The sequence below is a fragment of the Corvus hawaiiensis genome, chromosome 2 (genome assembly GCF_020740725.1).
Source record: "Corvus hawaiiensis isolate bCorHaw1 chromosome 2, bCorHaw1.pri.cur, whole genome shotgun sequence".
Lineage (NCBI taxonomy): Eukaryota > Metazoa > Chordata > Aves > Passeriformes > Corvidae > Corvus > Corvus hawaiiensis.
Genome location: NC_063214.1, coordinates 55,983,348 through 56,004,385, shown reverse-complemented (window position 1 = coordinate 56,004,385; position 21,038 = coordinate 55,983,348). Strand labels below are relative to the sequence as shown.

At 37.4% G+C, this 21,038-nt stretch overlaps 1 long non-coding RNA gene across 1 annotated transcript in view; it reads left to right on the top strand.

Moving 5' to 3' along the window:
* LOC125322088 overlaps positions 1-20,348 on the top strand; it is a 37,524-nt gene extending 17,176 nt beyond the window's left edge. Inside the window, exons 2-3 of the long non-coding RNA XR_007201832.1 lie at positions 18,735-18,875; positions 19,655-20,348. This is a non-coding gene — a long non-coding RNA (uncharacterized LOC125322088). The remainder of the gene's footprint in view (positions 1-18,734; positions 18,876-19,654) is intronic.
* Positions 20,349-21,038: the final 690 nt, after the last annotated feature.

The following is a 21,038-nucleotide window of genomic DNA, read 5'->3' as shown; positions in this document are numbered from 1 at the left end:
AGCAATGAAAAGGAAGATGATGTGCTGACCATTGTATATCATGGCATCATAGAATCCTTTACATTGGAAAAAACCTTTAAGATCATCAAGTCCAGCTGTTAACCCAGCATTTTCAAGTGTCTGTTCATTGAATGAGACATTTGTTTTTGTTCTGTCTTCTTTTAGTTCTAAAAAAGATAATCAGTGTTTTATTTTCTTCAGCAAATCCATATTTAGAAAGTCCCAATGTGACGAAGTCAGCTTTAAGTATTAAACCCCTGAGCTATAGCTTTTCATAGCAAAGAACTTACAATTCTTGGGGCAGTTGAGAGAAAGAGGGAATTCTGTTTTATTGTAATTCGCATTTACGCTGTCTTGAGTATACCCTTAAAAATAAATGTCTGGATTAACCAAACAGTCTAGATAATGATGGAGTTAATTATATGATTATACACTTAGCTAAAGTAAAATAATGTAGCCTTCAGTTCACAGCATATGAGAATGTGACACATTGTCCACAAAAAAAATGTCCTTCTCAGGCTATTTATTCATTGGTCAGAAAAATCTGTAAATAAACTGTTGCTTAATGCACCAAATCTGCACCTTGTGCTATCCTGTGTTTCAGGTATACTTTATGTAGGCTGAATTGAAAAATTACAATTATAGCTTTTATCTGTCTTGCAGAACATATATTCCCACTTTGTAGACTCATTCTTTTTGCACAAAAACTCACAAGGCTCATAAATTAGACCCTTTGAAATAGAGAATATAGAGTTAAGAAACATTCAAGTTTAGAGCGTATTTAAGAGAGCCTGTAGCCACAAAGAGACAAAAGACTGCAAAATAGGCACCAGGCAGTCACTAGGACCCACATGGAATCTGGGGATTGGGACTATTTTCAGTTGCTCATATTCTTGATCTTCTTTGCCGGCACAGCCATGGCACAAAGCTCCAAGCCCAGCACCAGTTTGGAGAAAAAGGGTATATCAGGCTTGTACACTTATGGACACTACAGTGCCAGATAAGAAATAATCTGAAGTAGGAGTCTGATATGATGCTGGTGTTTACCATGCAGGTGTCTGTCTTTGTAATAACACAGTCATGTTGGCAGTAGAGAGCAGTAAGTCCTAGCAGGGCAATATCAACCTCTTTCTGAAGCAGACATTTGAAATAGGCCAGGTGAGTCACTCCTAGGAAGTGCCCATTTTTCTCAAGTATGGGATATTGATGAGAGGATTGGCCCATATATAGATCCCTGCAACTAAAATAGGAAAAATAATCATAGTTTTCACACACTATTGTATATCATAGTCACAGTATGATATAGGAATTATAGGTGTTTCTCTGAAACCTAAAAGTCCCAGTTGGCATATTTCATATAATAGGGCTATAAAATACTATCTGAAGACATCTCTATATCATCAGCACATCAGATACAAAGAAGACTCTACCTCCCTAGTTTAGCTTATTGAAAAATAAATCTAGGGGATTCTCTTGTTATCCAAAATTAAAGAGAAGCAAAGAACTTAGGTTATCTAATCAAGGAAGTAGGTCAAAATTTTCTCTAACTTAAAAGGAGAAAATAAACCATAATAAGACCATCCAACTAGAATAAACCTGATTTTCCTTACAGTTTTGTAAATTATGGAAATTAAGGAAAGACCAGAGAATCACTGAAAAATTATAGCTTTCTCCAAGACGCATCAATCATTGTCATTTCTTGCAAAGAAGCATCACACTGCCTCCCTTTTGGACTGCAAATTAAGAAAATGAATATAGAAACATGAATTCTGAATAAATTAAACCAGTGTGATGAATAACCCCATTTCTCCAGCTAAGAAAAGGAAAGTCTTCACAAAATGCTCTTCATTGCTATTATCAGTCCAATTCTTCTTGCCTTTCTGGTGGCAACAGAAGCTCAGTTTCACGGCTTTTAAAGATTCACCAGTAATGACCCAGAACCAAAATAAGCATCACACCATTAGCAGTCACTCAGCAGACAGGGAGCAGGTGGAAGATGATTTAAGGGTTCAGACTCAGATCCTATAGAATAATCCTTAATTTCCCCTGAACTGCCTCAAAACTGCTGTAGAAGTGTTTGGAAAGAGATTAGGAAGGATAGATACTTGCAGGATACCACCTTATTCACCCATGAAGGGACTTTTGTAAAGGCATTCCAAGAGTTGGAGAAGGTGGACAGCCAAGGAGTTTAGACCTAGAGTCAAAACAAAGGCTCAGCAATATGATGTACAGTTCCAGAATAAGACAAACATCTACAGAAAACTCATATTCATCTAACTCTACTATCCATCTGTGACTAAATCAACTTTAATAATTACTGGTTTGCATCGAAACATTCTCAAGCATATTTAATTTACTCCTGTGGACATAACCTGTGACTGTATCTGGGTGAGTCCCTTCCTTCTCTGGACTACATTTTTTGTATGTCAATGCCTTACTCAGAAACTGCAGAGATGTTGCTCCATACATATACCTTTACATAAAGGCAAACCTGGACACATACTTTGGATAAATCTAGTGATCACTGAAATAAATTTGTAAATTATTTCATAACCTATACATTATTAGATGACTAACAAAAAAAAAGAAAGGTAGAAGTGACCAATTTAGAACAATGTTGTTCTAACTGGTAAATGTAAAATGTAAAACATCATACTGCATGTTTTCTTTGTAAAGGAACTTTTAGGGGAAAAAGGACTAAAAAAATAACACTTTCTGTATACTCTGCACCTACTGCTTAAAAAAAAGAAAGAGTAAAAATTCTGTTCTGAGGGGTAAAAGAGAGGAGTTGTAATTTTCATACTCTTAGTCATTTGATTCACATGAACAATGACCTCTCTACATGATTTTCTGTACTATATGACTCAGCTGTACAAAAGCATTAGTTCCAGCAGGAGATTTCCAAGCCAACTATCTGTATTGACTCCCTGTCTTCCTTCAGTGCTAATGATGGGTTCTTAGGTATCTACTTTTTCACAGTAATTGTATTTTCCCATTTTAAATCAGAATATAATCCTTAAAAGATTTTTAAAAAAATAACTTTTCAGAAGATTTTGCACAAGGTAAAGTGTGACTAACAACTTGTGATAGTCATAATTAAAAGGGGTCAGCAAGTAAAAGTAGATGCTGTGTTCTGCAGTTTGCATGGTGTCCTTTCAGAAGAAAAACCTGAGGTGTAATATTTGTACTGTAGGCAATGCATTTTTTGGGAAAATGTATTGCAAATTTATACATGGGAGAAAGCAGCTGTTGTGTGGCTGTGATTGACCAGCACACCTCCACAGTGGAGGAATGTTCAGATATGAGGCAAAAATCCCAATGAGCTCAGAAAAAAATGTATCATGAAGAATGCTAAGCTTATCTCAACACCAGGGAGAATGAAGGGTAATGTTCCTAGATAAGACAGCTGAACTGTTGGATCATCAGGTTCCCTGAGATAATTAACACACAATTATGTCTTCCTGAGCTACCCAGACCAGTGTGCCAGGGCTGGGAGGACATGTACCTGCTTCAGCCCAACATGAAGTATAAAATCTGATCAATTATTAGAACAGAATTGGAAGACAGCTTGGTCTGGCTTTAATCCATACATGCCTTCCTAGGGACTGGGGATGTCAGCATCCTGACAGCGAGCACACAGAGCCTGGTAATGAGAAATGTGTTTGTTCTGTGATTCAAACAGTATGGAAATGCTATGTTATTTTTCTATTATGATTTCAGTACATTGCTGCAGCCTTCTGTTAAATCAAAATCACAAATACACCAAATTAGTAGATTTCATAATAAACACTGAACCCTCCTCCTGGTCAGAGAGTATTGAATTCTGACTGGGACAAATGTGGAAATGCTTTTCTCAAGGTACGATCAAGACAAAAGTTAGATCTACTGTTGAAGTGGGTCAGATGAAATTTCAAATAACACGATCAGAATTAAGAACTTACAGAAAGCAAGGCATAAGGAACATACAGTACATGCCTGGTTCTCATCCCAAATTTTAAGCCACAAAAGGGATCAAGCCTGTCCCTGAACTCAGGAACATTCCCATGCTCTACTCTTTCATTGCTTAGCTGTAGACTGGCAGGGATACTCCCAAACAGAGAGCCAGTTCTAGAAAAGTAGACTATAAAAAATCCCATGAAAAGTTTGTCAACAATGTCATAATAGAGGAAAAAAAAAAAAAAGAAAAAAAAAGAAAAATAAGAAAAAGGGTTGCAGAAAGGGACACAATGCATATTTGCCTCTGCAATTCAAAGTGATAACATGGACCACAATGTAAAAATAGCTTGTTTTCAAAACATAAAGAACATGCTTACAAGGATACTTTAAAGTGAATTGTTGGAGAAAATCAGTCACTGGGCAGTCAGTTTCTGGGTTTCTTTAGCTAGGCGTATACATTTTCTATATAAAGTGGGTTGTCTTTTTTTTTCTCTTAGGGGTGTCAGGTCTGGTTTTACAGTGGTTTTTAATTAAGAACTTGTTAGTCACTTCCTATTGTCAGTCATTTCCCTTTGTAGAAGTGTAAAGCAAAAGCAATTTGAGGTTCTCTCATTCACAGTCTTGGGCATCAAAGCTGGTGTATGAAGCCAGCTGAATTTATTTCATGTAGCACATCTCTTCCCACAATTCAGTGAGCAAGCAAGCCACAGTGGAAACAGGGTGACTCATTATTGAAGGCAGCAAACTGAAGCACACTTTGACCAGATGAAATTAATGAGAGAGAAACCCATCTCAGTAATAAAGTGAAACTGATAACTGAAGGGCAGATAAAACCCTCAATTTTCTGATTTTTGTTCATCATGACATATATCACAAGGTGAATACATAAAGCAGAAGATAACAGTTTACATTCCACACTACAGTATGTGGGGTGGGATTAAGCCACACAAACCCTACTGTCATTTAGGCACTGTGGGGGGAGCCCGACAACTTCCACCTGAAGCTGGAGAAAGCTGTAAGCTGTCTGTAAATACCTGTCATCTTCAAGGTATCTTAAAGAGGACATCCAAGCCAGCACCAAAAGCTGATAGGACAAGTCAGGCTAGTCCTTATGTTCTTTACTGAAGTACCTGTGTTTGTGTGTTTCTCTGTGCACACGTGCACACAAATATGCACGTGCACAGGTCTGTCACCCACAGCCAAAGGAGATAACATCTGTCTGTGCAGGTGTAGCTGTATGTGTGTGCAGCTTCCTTTACACAAGCACATCAATCCTCTGCATCCAGCAAACTGCCAGCTGAGTCCAGAACAAGGCTCTCTCCAGACTGCTGCAGCACTTACACCTTCGGTAGGCTGGAGTCTTCCCATGGCAACTAATACACAAATGCTTCTTTAAAGTTACATAGTAAGCATTTTAGGACAAGAATATTCTCTTTTTATGCTTCAGCCTAGATGACCTGGTGTTCTAAAGGGGTTGGCAGGTTCTTCCAGAGAAGTGTCAAGCACCATCTGTTTCCAGAGACAAGTTCCCAGTCACCATTTCCCTGTTGTTGAAATATTGTCAATCATTTGCTAAGGTCTAAGATTTTTAATAGCACTGGAATATTTAAAGATCTGCAACTGCTTCTCTGCCAGAAAGCTTTTTTTTTCTTTTTTTTTAAACAGATAACTTTTGGCTAAGGAAAAATCCACTTCTCATTACTGGACATGTCTCATTACTGAACATAACTCCTTACTCATGAAAGATCACATTCTGAGTGTGTGAATGCAATGAGTGTGTGCATCAAATGAGAAGCATAAAGGGGTGCTCGGCTCCTTGCCACAGGTGCTGTATTGTGTTGATAGCAGCAGGGAGATGGCAATGATTAATCAAGTATGTCAGTTCCCTTCTCCTCTTTACTGGGAGTGAATTGGGCTCAGTCTCGCTGTTTTTTCCTGTCTCAGAGTGCTAGACAGGATTCCTGGTTTGTTGAGAGACAGGAATTTAAAAAGCAAGGGAACTTGTTTTCTTTTGGGAAGCAGGACTGCACTTTCATAGAATGAGAAACAGAGTCAAGACTCTGCTTTTGAAGGGTGGGGGCTTTTTTCCTGAGGGGCAATCTCTTACTAAACACATACAGACTTACATGTAAACTAGTATATTTGGTTAATAATTTCAAATGAATACCACCTTCCTTTTAATAAAAACCCTGATGCACAGTCATACAATCAAATAGCCATACAATAATTATAAATATATCCCCATTTGATTTAGGAGGGATGATTTGTTCTTATTAGAGAGAAGCACTGTACAATAATTGGCATTTCTCTAAGGGTTATTTTCTATGTGAAAAGCCAATTAAAAAAACCTAAATGTGGAATGCAGGTTACATTTAAACTGACACTTTTATTCTACTTCAGTAAATTCTGATCTTAGTTGAAAAGAATTGGGTAATTATTATATTTTTTTACAGGACATGAGGAATGTTATAAATTTTGGTTTGTACTGCAGGTTTCCTTGGATCAGCCATGTTGGATGGAGTTTATTTCAACTGTCTTTAGCCAGATAAGTGTTAGTCATTTAGTTTAACCTAATTTCCTTGGATTGCTTGGAGACAGATGGGCACCCACAAAAGACAGCTGAGCCAGCCTCAACCTTTCAGCACCTGTGGGATGAATTGTACTCTAACCATGTCTTGTGAGTAATTATAAACAAGGCATAAATGGATATTTTAGAAGATATGTTCAAATTTTACATAACTGAAGTTATGCTACGAGAACCCCACTCTGTGTCTCAACGTGGCTCAGTTCTTTGTAGTACTGCAATTTCATAATTGTATTCATGTTTGTATTGAGTTTGCCTGACAAGATTTTGGTGGTGTGGGGTATCACACTGGTGGCTTCTGAGAGAAGCTGCCAGAAGCTTCCTTCATGCGCACAAAGCCAGTGACAGAGGGGTCCAAGACAGACCTGGTGCTGGCCAATCAGTCCATCAGAGACAGTGGTATTCACTTATTTAAGCAGAGAGGGGAGAAATACCCTAAACCCCAGCTGGAGAGGAGAGTGAGCAGATTTGCTGGAGAAGGTTTGTTGACATGGACCTGTGACCCACACTGCAGAGGTCTGTTTCCTATGGAACAGACCCACACTGGAGCAGTTTCTGAAGAACTGCAGCCCATGGGAAGGACTCACAATGGAGAAGTTCATGGAAGACTCTTTTCTGCGGAAGAGACTTGATAGGGGAGCAAGGGAAGAGTGAAAGCAGGCCTCCTCCTGAGGATGAAGCAGTGGCAGAGACAAACTGTAATGAACTGTAATGAACATTCCCCATCTCTCTGCACTGCTTGGTCTTTCCTCCGGCTGATAAAGGAGGACTAACTTTTCTAGTAATCTTTGAAAAAAAAAATTCTGTATTTCTAGAAATTTTCTAAAAATACCAACTGTACCTCAATACAATGTAAGACAGCAACTGGTAAAAATATTTTAAATGTCCACCTGTAAATTTTTAAAGAGTTGACTAAGGAGTTCTCTAGTTAATGAATACTACTTTTTAATAATTCTTGCAATATCAGAAAGGGGACTAAAGACTAAAAAGGGGTAATGATGCCTTCACAGTGTTGCTCAAACAAAGTAATTAAAAATAGACCACTTTGACCAGCATCAGTAAATACAGGAATGGCTGACAGTCTGTTAATGAACAATTAAGAAAATGATTAATGCTTCAGGAAAACCCGTTAGATCTTTTCCAAGTAGTTTGTTCTGTTAATGATCCCAGTTTCTCTAATAAAGGTAATGGATGGTGGTGTAACAAACCATCGCTTCTGTAATGATCATGACTCAATATTGCTTGACATTTTGATTAAGAACTAAAGTGATATGATATTAATATGATGCACCAAGATTGTATTAAAAATAGCGATGACATATCTCAAAACTAATGAGAATCAGCCAGTGCATTTCTTAGGGACCACAAGGATCCACAGGAGTTGATTCTTAGCTTTATGAAACATGCAGTTTTTTTCAACAATTTAGAATAAAGCCAAACAAAGCAAACTGCACAAGTTTGGTGATGGCAGATATTTTTGAAAAACAATAAATACAAAGGAGAAGATAAGTTCCCAATAAAAAAATTGATTACTTCATCTGCTGAGTGGAAGCAGACAGCAATGTTTTTTATTCCACCAGTGGAAGTTAAATATCTGGAAAATAGATGTTATTGAGAGAATAGGAGAACTTCTGTTGGTTGGCAATGGAGAGAACAACAGCCCCTTGAGAGGACTCTGGAGAGATGGAGGAGCAACAGCTGAATCTCTTACAAGGTATCTGTGAGACCAATATACAACACCAAGTAGGATTTGTGTGACTACATTTCCTTTGTAGCGACAGAGCTGTGACTGTCACCATATCCACATAAGCTGGTCGCAATTTATGAGGGCTGTTTGACAATCTGGAAACTGAGAAATCAAAAGTCATGCCTTGTAATGGCATCCTGGAAGCTGAAGCTATTTAGAATATCAAAAACTCTAGAGTGATAAAGACCTCCCTTAAGTACCTATACTGAGAGTAAAACATGCATAATGGGTACTTCAATCCAGTTGCCAAAGTTATAACTACATCCAACCCAAACTGAAAACTGGATTAGACAAATGAAGGGTAAAATAAAGGTGTAGCTTTACAGCTTTCAGCCTAGCTACTCATTAGAGGAGAATTTACAATAACTTCACTGAATTCTTAAAACTAGAATGTGGTACTCATTTTCAAAAGTGAAAGTCAACTAAAAATCTTGTGAAATGTCCTGGATTGTGTTATACACACCCAGTGTTCAGTTCTAGGAATTCTTAGTTGAGTTTTTTAAACAGCAGTGAATCAATGAAGTTGGCCAATGGATGCAGATACATTTATTCTTGAAAATGTTTCAAAATCTTAGCATCCAATGTTCAGTCACTTACCCAAGGCCATACAGAATGTGTGAAGCAGAATCAGAGACTAACTTGTGATCTGCAGTGCTCTCAATATACTGTTCTTTCTCACTGCTTGGGGATCATTCTAATTCAACAGTATCACCATTCCAAAAATGATGTTCTGAAAATAAGCAACAGAAATACAAAAGCTTTTCTTTCTGATTCATTTTCAAATAACTTTTAAACTGATAAAACAGACTTCAATCCACATTGGGTCCTATGTATGATATAGTTAACTGAGTTGTAGAAGTTATTACTTGAAAATTAATTCATTTCATAACTTCAAAACCTTTAGTTTGCATGCTTTATAGCTCTAATTTTTGTTGCAGACTTGCTAAGACATCTTGCCATGCAAGCTATCCTATTTTGTGCAGTACTGAGTCTACCTAAATCTTCTGTGCAAAACTTTCCCTGCTATAGCAACAGCCAACACCTCAGTCTCCAAAGTGGCCCATGAAACCACACAGAGAAGCGCTCTTTATCTTTTATATATACTTTTTTTTTTTTTAGCTGTGTTCTTGGCACTATCTCTTTGTTTTAAATATAAAGGACTGTCATTCCTTGAAGGACAGCATGCCTTCATGTTTTATATTTGACTTGAACTCACACCCAGGCCTATGACAAATAAAAAATAAAAGAGAATTGCACGTAGAATCCAGAGTCGGAGTTTTGGACTAAACAGGATGGTACCCAAGATCCTTGTGGCATACCATGACATGCCCTATCAAACACATGGGCTTGGACAGATGGCTGGCACCACAGGAAACTGAGAAAAGTGTGCAAAGACAATAAAATAAATGTAAAATTGAGCTTTAATGCTTTGTTTCCTCAAGTCCACCTACACTTCAGATGCTCAAAAAATAAGGTCTCATACACCCTAATTATCTATCCGCCCAGATACAATCATGCATTTCACAGGATCTTTTTGGCACATTTTTTTTACCACAGCTTTACTCTTTTCATTTGTTTAAAAATGAGCCATTTTTTCCTAATTTAACCTGAATGAAAACTTGAAAGAAAACTTAAGCCATTTATTCTAGGTGTTGAGGGTTTTTTCTAACTTCCTAACAAGTTGCAGTTAGGAAAGAAAAAACAGTGGTAAAAGAGAAGAGTGGAACAGTAACATGTTTTTCAGGCATATTAAAAATTCTCATCTGGTGCACTGGTAAAGGTGTAGGTGGCTGAAATCTGTTAGGTATGCAGTAACCTAGCAAGAAAGGGTTACTCAGTGTCTTTCTTCATGTGGTGCCAACATAATTGCTCAGCACTTTAAAACATTACCTCAAAACATCCCAGATATTTGTTAGTGTGGGTGTTTCCTTCCCCATAAAAGTGGGTTCAAATCAGAACAATTCATCCACAGGCTTCCTGACAAGGAAGCTGGAGACATGAGAATTCATGTGTTAGCCAGACTGCAAAAAAAATCTGGCTCCTTAGGATGGGTAATATGCAAAAGAAAGGTCCTTATTTTTCTCTATCCCAGACCCAATCCACTGACCAACTTTTTATTGTGGTCAGGAGGGCTTTCATAATTTAGGCCTTGTTTTTTGGTATGTCAATCTTGAACAGCATAATCAAAACCTACTGGCTTCATTTATTTTATCTTCAATCTAAGTTATTACATTGCAAAGGCATTACAGAAATATAAAACTCTTTGGGATCTGGGAACATTATTTGCAGTGCAGGAGACAGATTGTGAACATCCCATAGCAGAGTTCATATCAGTCCATTTTGCTTGTCAGGGATGTTTCTTCTTAAGTGTATTAGTCAAAAGAATACTTTCAAATGTTCCAAAAATAGTAAGTTCAACCAGGGGCAGAGACTTTGCATCCAGAACCATCACCTTTAACATTCTTTGAGTTGTGTTATCTGTAGAGTGTGTCAGCCCGTCTTTTGCCCAGGAAGACCTCTTTATAACCACATTTTAGGAAGCACAGCATGCTATGTGAAATAGTGGCTATTCTGTCCTTTCACAGACATTTCTATACTGACAAGTCGCACTAGGTAAGGAGATTGAATATTGCTATCATGGAAGATATTTTGGGGGGTTTATTTGGTGCTGTCTTATTTTACCAGGTAAGAAATAGAATAACAGAAGTATTGTATAGTGCATGTGCCTTTGCATCCACTGAGCACCTTTAACAACTGAGAATAGCAGCACCGAAAGAAAAATAAAAGAAAATAAAGTGTTATTTTGTCTGGGAAACCAAGTTTGAAGCAGTTCCAGGATCGCTTGCACTTGGAGGCTCTGATGTTAGGTGAGGGTGGGGCTTAGCCCCTCACTCAGACATGTTTTTCTCCATGCCTCAGTATTTTAAATCTGCCAGTCCTGGAATAATCTGTAGCTATCCCAGTGTCAAAACCCTGTCATTCTGTCAGACTTATAAGTTTAGGAACATACTGATTCCACAATTGTAAAGCAATTTCATTTCCAAAGCAAACGTGCCAAATTGCTTAACACAGATCTAGAAACACTGAAAACAAACTTTTTTTGTAGGGCAGTTCATTACAGATCCAGAAAAAAACACTTCCAACCTACATGCTAGAAAGTAAACATTTCAGGCTCAAAAGCTAGAATGTTCTGTCAAAACAGATTTAGTTTATTTTTTTTTCTCTACCGTCTCTAACTTTTTAAGTCATAAACATTGAATAAATTCACAACACTGTAAGCCAGGAGCATTTCTGCAGGGCAATCAATTTCTGGGGATATCTGTTTCAGTGGACAATATATAACTTGTAAGTAGATATTTGGAATAAGATTTGAATAGCTGAGACAATAAATCTCTTGCAGTTTTTAAAATTTTTGTATTTTGGTCAATTACACCTGTTTACCTTGAAATGTTGTAGGGTTTTTTTGGTTTTGTTTTTGTCTTTTCCTGCTGAATCTGAGAAGTCTGACATGCAACTAACAGTATTTGTGGTTTAAATATCTTCCTTATGCTAACACATTATCCGAACTGGAATAACGTACATCTCTATTCCAGCGAAAGGATCACTAATAAGTATTCAACATCTGAACAACAGAGTTTATGCAAGATTTGTTACAGAACCAGACTTCAAAGTGGCCTCCCTGCGTGCCAAATCTCCTAATGAAGAAAATTTTTCATGTTACTGTATACTGTACATGATCTAAAGCCCTGAATGCACTTCCAGAAGACTAGAAGAGAGTCAGCCATATCACGCACTGTGTATAAAAATAGCAGTGCAAAATGACGAGTCTTTAACTCATAAGATACATGTGAATGGTTCTGACACAGCAGAAAGGACGACTTACTCTGGGTTTGTAACCTGACCTTTCTGCCACCCCAGTGAAGATAGATGTAATTGTCCCTGAAACTGTTCCTCTGACATGGAATTTTACAGTAAATTTTTAAAGCTAAACAGCATGAATTTTGAAACTACACCCTCCACACTGTGGCATTTAAAGAGACATTTCACGAGAGCCAATATGCATGGTTAAGGCAGCAGGGGGATCTGAGGAGCAAAGATGTTCAGCTGCCCCACTGTCAGCAACCACCACTCTTCAAAAGCCAGACCTGGAGTGGTCTTAGAAAGCCCACTGCACTTCTGTACTGGTTTATCTAGATTCCATACTCTCATTGGATCTCTTCCCTATCTTTATATTGTTCCAGAGCAGGTTTTTATTCCCAGATTATTTTAACAACTACAGAACTCAGAGCAGATTTTTATTCACAGGTTATTTTAACAGTACTCTGAAAGTGCCATTTGCCTCAGTACAATCATCCATTGCAAAGCAATGCAATCAGGACTTGGCTATTCTTTTTATTTTAAGCTGACAAAGGCTGTGCCTGGCAGCGGTCTCCTTTCCACTGAATTACATCCTCCTGTATCTCAGTGACCATTTTTATGCCAGCATTTGAGATTTTTTGTTTTGTTTTGTCTGGAAATGGTATAGCCAGCAGAGATTTATTAATTATAAGTTTTAACTGGCCCTCCTGACAATGCCTAAATGGTTAACTCAATTCCTTGTGAAAATACAAGTTCAAGAAATGAACTCAGAAAAGTGGAATCTCTAGATTTTTTAGGAGCCAAAAGTTTATACATTCAGGTCTCAGAACAGGCTCAAATTATCAAAGTAACCTTAAGATGTTTTATTATTGCATATTGTTCTCATGTACAAAATAAGTCACTTCTTGAAAAAAAAAAAATTGGAAAGTTTTTGAACCTGAGAGTATAAAAGAAGTTTCCTATGTGTACAAGGGGACAAAAGGTGTTACAAGTTTGAACACTAGAACAAGAAAAGTCTATCAGGTAATATGCATGATGGTGATCTCTTCCCTAAAACCTAGGCTCAATATCTGCAAGTTTTTCTTTTCCTAGTTACTTTTTACATGCATTAGTACAATGGTCTTATTACTGGCTTTCACAACAACAGGTCATGGTGACTGGAATACCAGGAAAAATGAAGATAAGTAATATAGAAAATACATTGTTCTAATGTTTGCATCCCCAGATTGGTACTCCCTTTCTTTTTTAATTATTGCTACACAGAAAGTGCCATTTTCTGGGTCTTGATATTGCATGTGCTTTAAGAAACATTGATTTATAATTAAAATATCAGCTAAGAAAGAGTTTATAACTTCTGACTGTTTAAAATTGAGTCTAGGAGAACTTTTAAGTTTGAACTCTGCTGTTCCTGTTGCACTGGATGACAGCTGAACTCTGCTAACAAATCTAAAATTAAACACAAATGGAAACAAACATTTCAAAGAAAGCTTCCATTTCTGACATGCCATGCCAAGGACTGCTACAAAGGTATTTTCCAGTACAAACGGATGTAAACTTTCTTAATGTGCTGCTTTTTTTTAGGTGAGTTTTTTCCTCCAGAAAATGCTGACTTATTTGGCTGCCCATATGGTTGCAGCTGGCAGCTGAGCAACCAGCCTGGGTAGAGCCTGTGCTCCAGACACCAGGCAGGTTCTTGGTCTTCATAGCAGCTTTTCTCTGTGACATCTCTCTTCCATGTGACAGCTCTTCTGCCATGGTGGGCCATGCCAATGCTATGCCACCACTGCCTGCCTGCTCACCACCCCATAAAGCAGAAATTAGCTTTCTAACATTTGTCTAGGCAATGAAGAGTGACCCTCTGGACATGGTAATATGAACAGAGTGATGATCCAATTTGGACGCAGATTTTCAAGACTTTTCTTCCTACTGGAACAGCTGTAGATGCTGCCCAAGGAGGCAAACCTTATGTACTCTCTCCACCAGCAGAGTGTAACACAGACACACACCAACTGGCCATAATTTCTGTATCTCTCACCAAAACAATGCTTTTTCCAGTAAAAAAAAAACAAACCCCAAACTGACACATCCAAACGTGGTTTAGGATATTTTCCATTGCATTTTCTAGCTGTGTGTAAGTAATTTTCTAAAATAATGTCCCGTTTTGAAATATGAATTTGAAACTCTTTGACTATGAAAATTAAATTTTTTTTTTTGCTAAAAAAAAGTTATTTATTGTTTAAATTCCATTAAAATTTGAAATTTATTGATAGAGAATGTTGAAACCCTATCCCCAAAGTTTGTGTTGTTTTAGTAAACAGCATTCATGTAGATTACAATGAAAAATACACTGTCATGAGAATATATGCACTACCAGACAACTTAAATAGAGAGAGAAAAGAAGAGGATTTTGAATTTCTGAAAATAAAACACATATTTTGTGCAAAGTTCTTCTGTACTCTTCAGAAACATCCTGGGTTGTATCTTCTAAGATACCAGTTTTAAATTATAGAGTGAGAATTTTGAAAAGCAACAAGTTTGAGAATGTTTAGGAATCATGGAAGCATTTATAATGGAATTTCAAATAATTTCTTTTTTTTAATGGCATTCCTGTGGAGTCAAAAATCTCTTTAGGCTGCAATACAATCTCTGTAGTTTTACTCAGATGGTTCTAGAAATTTAACTAACTAAAAAAACCCTCAGAAATACAACACAATACAAATAAGGAAACCAGAAGGAGTGAGAATGTCAGAAACAGAGTAACTACCATATTTCTAGGTGTCTTGAAAAATAAAAGACCCCTTGAAGGAAAAATGCTACTTCTTTCAAGGTGATGATTTGCTGATTTTTAGACCAGTATAATTTGAAGCTAAGGAAGAAATGGGAGAGAACTGTATTTCTGGCTCATGGGAAATTATCAGTTGGCTTTATTTTTTACCTTCTTTACACTAGAACAAGACCAAAGTAACCATCATGCCTTTTGAAACAAAATTCTGATGGAAAAAATAAAAGTCCCCACTTTGGTCTGATAGCACTTTCTGCCCCTCCCTCATTTAAACTTTCTCACTACAAATTAATTTTTTAAAAAACACTCTTCCAGTCTGAATCTTTCATAATGCTGACGTCCCTCAGGTCCCTCCATCCAGTGATTCAAGGTGAATGTTGCCTCCTTCAAATTGATGCTGGAGAAGAAAGATCCTTTGGTAACTTGGATGGAAAGAAGACAGAGAAAAGAAGATCAGAAGGGAAGGACAGACAATAAATAGAAATTTTCAGCAACTCTTTCCAGAAGATTACACAGTCTTTATCTTTGCTGCTGGTGGAACAAACCAAAGTTTTTCACCCTTCTCAAAAACGCTTTCTACAGAATGATGTGAAATGAAGAAAAAGGTGTTTTCAAATTCTCAATTTATATTAACCTCGCAAACACCTTCAAAATGAATCTGGTGCTTTTCCTAGTAATCTATCACCCCTACATAACTGCCTGTAATAAATATTAGCAAAACGTTTCTTCACTGAAGTACTCTGGATATTTGTGTGTTTGCTGTGCTCTAACTTTTATTCTTTGAAATACAAGTGCTTCATGACAAAAATCAGGCTCACAAGCTTGTCAGTAGCTCACAGTGTATTATGTCCTCTGTACACAATAACTGGCTCTGTAAAACCTTCCAGAAAAAGAGGGGTTTTTTTGCTTTTTGCTTTTTCAGCACGCCATGATGTCTTCTTTATCTCTTCTGTCTTCTCCAAGGTATAAAGGCACACAAAACTGAGAGCCTTTAGGATCTCTGCCTATTCTTTAAGGAGTAACTTCCCCTGAATTGCACAGTGTGGAAACAGCAAAATTTCAGTCCAGGGCATCCTGCTGTTTTTGTGCTATCTTCCTCCCATATGATCTACCCCAGTCCTCAGCTCCACACTCTGCCAACACCACCTTAGCTTGTGGCACCACTCAAAGAGGAAGCAGGGGTTGCTGCCTATAATTCTGATTTCTGAAGACAGTCCTCCTCCTCCCTATCCCTTTCCTATAATGGAAGAAACATCTGGGGATATAAAAGTTGTGGTGCTACTGCCTCTCATCACCACAGGCCAGCACTGCCTCAGAGTTGTTCCTAGGTGGGTATTTGACTGTGAAGTTGCAACCCAGCAGTGCTTCAGTAGGGATCAATAGCTGGGGTTTTCCCAGGAATTTTATTCTGCAATGTAGAGAAATATAGGCCTAAAGCCACAGCAGAGGCCTTGAGAAGTGGAGATGCAGGATGTGTCATGGGGTATGGGAATGGGATGGTAAGAGATGGGGCCATGGCTGGCACTAGAGACCTTATGGCCATAAACACCCCGCCAGTGGTCACTAACGGGAACAGAGGACTGGATTTCAAGTAAAGGGTGTTACACGGAGAACAAAGAAGTAGTAGCTAAAAAACTCATGTGAGACAGAGAGCTGCAGACCAGGCAAGAAAGATCATGGTGTAAAAGTGTATTACCAGACATACAAATATGACCCTGTATGGATCCTAGAGTGAGGTAGAAGAAACCTGGGCTTCCTCTTCTTCTCATCAAGGGCTCTAGATGCTGACAATTTCCTGTAACATCCTCACTGCCAAGACCAGGGTGAGACCAGCAAGTTTATGACCCTGAGGAGCAGAGGAAGAGTGAGCAGAAAATCAGGAAAAGGCATAGAAAATAAGAAGTGTTTTCACGATGAGTTTAACTGAATTATTATAATTACTGGAACTCTTTTGGCATAGGTGTATTCTTTTTCTTTCTGCCACAGTTACTCCTGAATTAGCAATGATCTTTGAATCAGACTGTAATAAAATGTAATAATTTTAAATATATTAACAATTAACTTTTGAGTTTATATATAAGGTGTATTTCCTCTTTTCCCAAACAACAACAACAAAAAAATTACTGTAATTCTGGGTCCATATCCCAATAAAGTGACTAAAGTAGAATCATAGTGTAGCGGGGGGGTCCCGGGAGCAGGAGAATCCAGCCAGAGTCACGATACGAACACCGATACGATTTGAGCATCGTGCTCCAGATTTATTATTCAGTTACACCAAGTTATACTTTTTCCAAAGTTCACGCCCCTTTCCCATGAGAAAGCCTCTAAGCAGCGGGGGAGCTGACCAGTGTATACCTTTTCCCAAGGCTGTTCAAGGCTGCCAGCTAGCAGGTGCCTTGCAAGCCTGCTTTCAGCCTGAGTACCCATCAGGGTTACTTCTGCAACAGCCCTGGGATGCCCAAGCCCTCCTGGGGTATCCTATATTCCACAAGGAATCCCTCTACATCATAGAATCATAGAATATGCTGACTTGGAAGGGAACCATCACGATCATTGAGTCCAACTCCTGGCCCTGCATAGGACACCTCAAGAGTCACACCCTGTGCCTGAGAGCATTGTCCAATGATCCTTGAACTCTGTCAGGCTTGATGCTGTGACCGCTCCTCTGGGGGAGACAGTTCCAGTGCTCAACCACCCTCTGGGTGAAGAACCTTTTCCAGAAATCCAACCCAAACTTCCCCTGACTCAGCTTCATGACATTAAGCTACTAAAAATAAGTACTTAGTAAGGTTTTTGCTAATGATACCAGTAAATTTGTGGTTGTCAGAATAACAAACACTGTTTGTAATATCCATACAGGGGCAGGCCACTTACACAAATTCCTAAACATTTTCCTTTGACCTTGTTCCTGAATATTACCTGCTGAAAAATGATAGAACTAAAAAAATGAGCAAAACATATGGTTATATAGAGCTGTGTATGAAGCTGTCTGCTCTTTTGCCTTCTGTTGAAAGAGTCTCAGGTGACATTAAAAATCAAAGAATCTCTTTTAGCTTAAAGAACTACAAGACGTGAGCAGTGGATTGAGCTCATTCCTGGATTTCCACGCCTACTTGGATGGAGTGATTTTATTTTCATTGAGAAGACTTTCAGAACCTGTATTTTGAGTTTTGCTAATCTTAAAATATTCAGGGTTTAAAGTTAACAGAAAGGCTGTAATTTAAAACGCTAGTGTTTCTTGAGTATATATAGACTCAAACAAAATGGTAAAATATATCAAAAGAATTAGGTTTACAGGCTATAATCCATTACCTCTTAGTCATCATCTATCATAACCAAAGGCAATTTGTTAATGTCAGAAAAAACCTGGCATTTCTGTGTAAAAGTGATCATACTGCTCAAACAATAGGAAACAAAGGAAAAAAAGACAATGTTTCTTTTCCTTGGTCACTATCAAAGGAGAAACAAAAAGGCTACATAAGGTTAATGTGGGTCTGCAAGGGACACAGCACACCAGTGGATGCCAAAAGTGGCGTTCAGCATTTATTCTATACGCCTATGAGACAAGACACCACCAGAAATTCAGGAAAACCCGTCCAGTTGCAAATGAGTTACGTTTGCTGATTCTCTGAGCCTTTGTGTTTTCAGTCTGGATTGCTGCAGGACCATTACTTTAGATGCCATTATGACACTGAAAATTCATGCTGCAGAAGTGATCAAGTGATCTTCACTATGCTCCCTCTGTTAAGATGTTCTTTACAAGGCTAATTTTCTTACCTCCATTCTTTTTTGGCTATTCTGTCTCTGATTAAACCTAAATCTTACAGGTGTAAAGGACAGACACATTTCCAATGAGAAAAAAACAAACCCAGTCTCAGAAGATATGATTTTCACACCAGCTCAAATCAGTACTCATAAGTTTTACAAGTTCCTGTGAACAACTGCAGATCTTCTATTCTCACAGAAAGGTAAAAACTAAATCAAGTTTTAGATTTTGAATTAGATCTTACTTCAATAAATGTAGGGGGAAGTTTAGGCATGTTGGCAGCCTATTTGTCAGAATACATATGAAGACATGTAAGCAAAGGCAATTATTTGTTCTGTTTCCTATGTCATTCCTTGAGCTGGGGAAGGAAACACCTTCAGAAAGAAAACGTGAGGGGCAGTCCACTCAAAGATTAGTGCTGGAAGGAAACCACCACCTTTTTTTGCACTGAAGAGAATGTTACAACTGGTATTTCTCAAAATAAACCTCAACCTCTGGGCCTTTAAAATAAAATTTAAAAGAAGCTCATTCTGTTCTGCTTAAATAGGTAAACTGCATTTTGACCATCTACCACTGTTCCAACATTGTTTTGCTCATAGGCTCACTGTTTGGCTAAGCTGATGAATGGCCATTAGAATACATGACTATTTCAAGGCCTATTATGGCTCTAACTTGGCATATTTTATAGGAATTGGTCATCTTCCTTTCATTGCCTCATACATCATCTTCTCTAGACTTCTCCAGGAGCCAAATAAATTCACCATAATGTGAGAAAGGATTTATTTTCAGTCTGAAAAGGATTTCTTTTCCTAAATATAATGGATTAGCTTTGCTCCAAATCTATTCTGTCATCTAGCTGAATTTGTTGGAAGGAAAAGAAAATCAAAGATTAAATGCATTTGAGCTGCTGTAGAGACATCAGGAAAGATGTTTTTTATGGTCAAAGTGAATAACCTCTGGTTTTCCCTTTTTCTTTTTCAGGAATAATACTATACAGTAAAGGGACACTGTGGGGTGAAGCAGAGCAGTATTATATTGGTAGAAATGTTTTTGCTTTTGATAAATATGGTACGAAATCATGTAATGTTATGAACATTACCCTGTGAATAAAGCTCACAAAACACCTTGCCTAGCTTCAAAGACTTTGTACATTGTAGAAAGCTGTGAAAGACATGAAGACTTTCTGATTGCAGCACATTTGTTCTAAAGAAGAGACAATATTTCATCGATTTAAGGAGTTTGGGGTGGTTTTATTTGTTTGGTTCTGTTTTGGCTTGGTTTCCTGTTTGTTGTTGTTGTTTGTGTGTTTTAATTTGGTTTGGTTTGGTTTTTTTCATTTCAAACTCTAAGATGGGACTTTGTGACAAAAAATCTTGTTTATTTTTCTGACTGCATTGGTTAGTCTAATAAAAAAATCTCTTCTGTGAAAATTTTGGTGGATATAAATACTGAAGGTTACTGATACATGCATCAAAACTACATTTAGGCAACCCAATAAATAATCAATACGTTGAGCTAAGCTGATATAGTCCTATTTACCATTTTTTACCTCTAATTTTAAATATTCAGTGCTACAATGCAATCAAAAATGCTGATTAATAACAAAATCTGATATAAATTATCATTTTACAGAAAATAATTGTTCCCATATTACTCATTTTCAGACATGAAGACAATCTGCTGTACGGCTAAACTACAATCTTTGATTTTACACTGTTTAAGAATAAACTGTATTCTGAATCAGTCTTTTTTAATCCTTCATGTCTAATTGAAGATCAAAAAGTCTGATAAATAGTATTTTAATGTTAAATTTATTCACAAAGATAAATAACTGTTCTGCTTCTTCATCTGTCAGGAAGTGAGAAAATAAATCTGATCTAACCATGAACAATTTGAATTATTTGCATATTTGGAAAACTATTAAACTTAGAGGAATTGATTTATTTGCACAGTGAAAAGCAAATATTTATATTCCTTTTAGAAGCATGGATCATTTTTATTCCAGAACGTAAGAGTTTGCCATTGAAATCAGCAGTAAAAAGTTATTGAAAAGACTCATTTTGAGAGAAAAAGTATTTCTAATGTCACTGTATTGTAAAACGTAAGTCATCATGTTTTAACTAAACTTAAAGGTAACTGTGGTACAAAACCAGGTCAACCTCTGAAATCAGATTGCACGATATTATGGATGCATGAAAATGAGTTTGAGGCGTTAATAATTACATTTGGAAACAAAATAGTTACATGCTGTAATTATAGTGTTAAAATACTGACTTCCTTCAAATGTCCATAAAGGAGAAGAAAGCACATGTTTTCAGAAGGTTTTTTTAAACATTATTATGTCTAGTGTTGTCTAATTTGATTA